The following is a 4,960-nucleotide window of genomic DNA, read 5'->3' on the forward strand; positions in this document are numbered from 1 at the left end:
TCTAAGCTTTGAAAAGCGTCTATATCTGATCCACGTATCTGCCTTGCTGTGCTGTTGGTTTGTAGGACTTTCCTCCACAGTACTGGTGTGGTRTGGGTGTTTCCTCAGCTCGTTTCCTAACGAGTTAAAACACAAAATGGGTGTCAGGCTAGAGCCTGGAGAGGGAGTTTGGAGCCACATGCCKATTTTCTGAGTTGAAGAGCAACAATAGCAGAAGTGTCAAGCCTTCTTTTAATTAACGTATTAAGGATGAGACTTCTGTCAATTCACTTATTTAAAATTCATTTAGAAGCTCTCCTTTTGTGTCACTTTGGTAGAAGCGAGGAAAACTCTTCCTTTAAAGGGGAGAGCATGTTCTTGCTGCCGTCCCCCTACCCCCTTCGTTCTGTGTGYGTTCTCCTGTCTGTTGTGGTGAGTCGATGTCAGCCCACCTTGTGCCCAGGGGACTGCAGCCAGCTTGAAAAGATTGGGACCCTCTTGCTTCTAACTTTAAATATCCTAGTATAACTTTCAGTTTCTGGGTGGCTTATGCAAAAGTGCTTTTTATAGCATTTTGCAGTTAATTTTAACTCTTGTGTTTTATATTACAGTGGTGGGTCAGTAGACTTTCAGAAACGCTGCAAGGGACAAGAGGTGGTGGTAGTTGTGAGCTGAAAGTAGATGGAGAACTTGGTAAGGTAGCAAGATGCAGGAAAGGTATTTGAGATGGTGGCACTGTACCTACAGGAGAGCAGACTCGTGCCTGCGCCCTCAGCTGCCTTTCGGATGGCGTGGGGCAGTCCGAGTGTCCAGAAGTGGCCTGGCACTTGGTCCTGGAGGCTGCGAGCGTAGGTGAGGTGGCTCTGAGGCTCGGAGCACTGCAGTGCAAGATGGGCGTTTTTGGACTGAAGCGTATCCTGGTGGATGGATGTGGGAATCCCAGTAGTCCTGGGGCACAGCATTGACCCTGTGCAGCAGAAGAATGGGGATGAAGACAAAGATGTCTTTTCCATTATGTTCAAAGATAGCTTTGAGTGTCCATAGTCCTGCCTTTTAAAAATGAACCCCTGGTTGTTCTCTTGAAGCGCCGTTCTTGGGGTCTGGTCGTGCGGTTGAATGAGTAGCATGAAGGGACTCTTGGATTAGTCCTCTGCTCCCTTGCCCCAGGAGAATGGATTTCATTCCTAGCTTAATCTATGGCAAAGCACGTAGTGGTAATGGTTATTCTTTCTTTATTTCAGCACAGCATATAGTGAAACACTGAAAGGCATTTGTTTCTTCCAAGCATGTTTACACATGTCCCTCCTCATTACAGCATCTAAAAAAACAGCAGAGGTACAAACCCAATTGTTTTCCATTTCTCTCGTTAACGTTATGTTGCAGCAGCATTAAAATATTGCTGCTAGATTGGCTCTCATTAAGTTAGGTGCTGTACAGAGACATAATAAATTGCAGCTCCTGTTTCAGAGTCTTACAAAGGCTCTAAAGTCAGGAGAATCGTCGTTCTTCCAGGCTTGATTCAAACTGGTGAAAAAGAACAGCAGTTTACAATATCTGCAAGAATCTCTTTATCTGGTAAATATGTGGGTGATTATTGGCAATTTTACCAATGATAGTCTTCAGGTTAATTAGCTTAAAACATCCTAATCAGGTAGCATTTTACCTTGGGGCGGGGGGGAATCTTGCCTAACACAGCTTCAGGAGTTTCTGGAAAATACATTCCATAAGGTGATTAACACCAATACATAAAATTTTGATGTGAAACTTTGTCCTGCCCAGCTGCATAGACATCTTGACACATGCATTCATGTGCAAGAATAAATATGTGCAAAATGAGCTCAAATATTTGCTGCAAAAAAACTGTTCTTTGAGCATCAAAGCTTAGTGTTTCAGTCTCACTGGAGTCTAGAGCTCTAATCCAAGAACTCCACCTGTTTGTGTGGATTCATTTAATAATTATGTTACCTTTAATGTGGGAATTTCTTAGTAGAAGGCCTTATCTTATTTTCTTCTCTGCTGTAGTTAATTCAAAAAGAATTAATACCTGCATACCCCTGAGTTCCTGTTGAGTCCAGATGTTTGGCAGGAATACGCGAGACGGGGGTCTGGTTGCGGCTCTGGGTCTCGTGGTGAGCAGTAGCATCTCTGCGGGCTCAGGACGGTCGCTCAGAGAAGCGGTCCCACTACCCAAGCCCTGGATCGTTTTAACCAAGGGAAAGTCTGTCTGTCTTCGYGTGCTAGTGCTGATCGACTGCCGCAGTTACTGCACTTGCTCTCTCGCTCCTGCACTCAATGTCACGACCATGTGCGTTCTGCCTTGGATTGAATCGCAATGACGGTTTGCTACAGTATAAATACAAATCTGATCTATCTCTTGAGTAAGAACAAAGCTTTCATTCTGAGGAGCTGCAGCTTAGTGTTAGGCTTGTTTAAACAGCTTCTTTAAAGGCTTGGGCTTGTCTTTGAGCAGTGTCGGAGTGTGCCGAGCAGATAGAGCAGGCTCCACTGCCAACTTCCATAGCGCTCTTCAGGCAAACGCGTCCCCAGGCGTTTTTGCAAGAGTGGAACTAACCACCCCAAGTGTGTGAACGACTCTTTGTTTTCTTTTGTCCAATCTATTTTCCTCAGCCGAGTCAGTTTCTTTTATTAAGTAGATTATATATTTTGCTCAAAAAGAGCCTTTCTTCCTGAATTAAAAAGAATGTTGTTAGTTTGGAAAATTCTTTTATTCAATTCTGTCTCCTTTTGATTTGCCCAAGCATTCCCAGCTGTTCTCGGAAGCGCTCTCCGAGAGATGCCCCRATGCAGGGTTTGCTGTACCTGGGGGGTTTTCTGAGCGCCATCCACAGTGAACGAACAGTTGCTTTTTTTTTTGTCTTCTGATGTTACTAATGGGAGAAAAATTTTCCCTTCTGGTTTATCAAACTCGAAATACTAGATCTGCGCGAGCTGCCTTGTGATTCTCCTCTTTGCTGGAAGCTCTTCGGCTCCTGGTTCCCTGCGAGCCCTGGTGCGGGCCGGCCTTTCCTCTGCCGGCGCAGCAGGCTCCTGCACGCACGGGCCCTTCTCCCCACGCTTCTAGCAGCCGTCAGTAGGCGATGCTTGCAGAGGAACGTCGTTCTTGCCCTGGCAAGCTTGCTGCTCTGCTCTGGGTGTTTCTTGCCTCTAGTAACATGTATGCTGGACTCTTTCCTAATTAAGATGAAGAGGAATAGTCTCCTGGCTGGGTGAGGGACGTTAGAACCAGGCTTCAGGGTCCATTCAGAGATCTGACGGTAATCGCCCCCAAATTGGGACTGCCTGCCTGCAGCCCAGAGATGATGAACTGGAGCCTCTGGAAGGGCCCTTGAGGGGTCTCGTGGACGGTGCAGCAGAGGTGTGCACGTGCTGCTCTGAAGTCTTAAGTTTCACTGTTTACACTTCTCCCCTTACCTTAGGGGGAAGGAGAGGTGCAAAGCTAAGAATCACTTTTTTTTTCCCCCCTTAAAGTGCATTTGTCTCAAAGGAAAAACATATCAGCTGGGTCAAACAGCCAGTAAGAGCGGGAGGCTGCACCGTGGGGCATACTCCTTGGAGGGAAGCCTTTGCTTTCTACCGGGAATAGATAAGGATCTCTTTACGTTCCTGTGCACTGGAATCCCGGTATCATACCTTGCAGCTAAGCTCGTTTCTCACACTGAATGGAGCTAAGTGGATACAACCAGTGCCTCTGCTTTCATGCTTGAAAGGATGCCTACTTCTGCCCTAGATATGAAAGCGAGAAGTTTACAAAACCACACTTATTAGAGCATTGAAGTGTTTTGTTTACTTCTGAGCTTCTGCAAGCACGAGTACTGTAGCCTAATATTTGGACTTGAGAACTTGGGAATGAAACTAGCAGGAACGGAGTTCAGTTTTACTGTGTCTAAAGCAAGTTTAAAAGAGCACACGTGGTGAAAGGTGTGTGGTTTAAATGCATTTAATCTGTACTTTGAGGTTTTTGATAAMGTTTTAATAAAGGAGATGCTTCAAAATAATATCTCCTTTTAACTACACTTGAAGGCTGGAATGTGCCCTGGCTGCTCTTTCTTTTCTGGTGTTTTCATAACAACTCCATTATAACAAACCTTTGTTCCCCCAGCGTGCGTGTTTTTCAGAACTGCCCTTTCTGTGTTCTACTGACCATTGGAAAATAACGTGGTACATTCACTAACATTCAACTTAGCAGATCCAACTTCCTTTCGTCTTAACTTTCCTTAAAAGCCGTGCGGTCTAAAGGTGYGGTGCTCTTGACACCTCTCTAAATAGAGTTCAGTCTTGGGGTCTTCCCTGTCTTTTTCCTATCTCAGTGATAGAAATAGTGGATTCATCCTAGAAATAGTCTGTGGATTTCAGCCTCTGTCAGGCGCATCATAATAAGCTATATTTGCTCTTGATACTTTTTGAAGAAGTCTCACTGAAGAGCTCTTCTGTCTTTTATGGGCTTTTCACTGCTTGCACAGTTTCAGATGTGTTGGTTCAAACCCCAGCTGCCTGGAATACGGCAGCCCACCTTAGAGCTGTTAAGCAGCTCGCAGCGGTTAGGAAATGAAGAACACAGTGTCCGGAGAGAGTTAAGTGAGTGGTAATGTAATTAACCTAACTGATTTCCCTGGGACCGGGCAGATAAGGGCTAATGGGTGTCTTCCTCTCAGGCGCACCCTGAGGTTGATCAAGACCTGCTTGTTTTCCATTAAGTAGGCAGTAACGTGCCCCGAGCTGTYCAGCTCTCCCCTGCACTTTGGACAGCGTGCCGACCGGGGCGGGGAGAAAGATGTTTCTCCAGCGCCTTGAATATTCTTGAACGTTGATGCACGTTAAATCTGCTGGTTGCCAGAGATGGCATGACCGAAGGCTCTGCCTTTCCACGGCCCCGGGGGAAGGTGACCAACATGCACATCTTGGTAGCGACTCTGACTTCCCTCCTGGGTGCCTCTGCCCTGATAAGCATAAGCAGACTTAG

The sequence above is a fragment of the Rhea americana genome, unplaced genomic scaffold, assembly GCF_003343005.1.
Source record: "Rhea americana isolate MKP2758 unplaced genomic scaffold, rheAme1 scaffold_432, whole genome shotgun sequence".
Taxonomy (NCBI): domain Eukaryota; kingdom Metazoa; phylum Chordata; class Aves; order Rheiformes; family Rheidae; genus Rhea; species Rhea americana.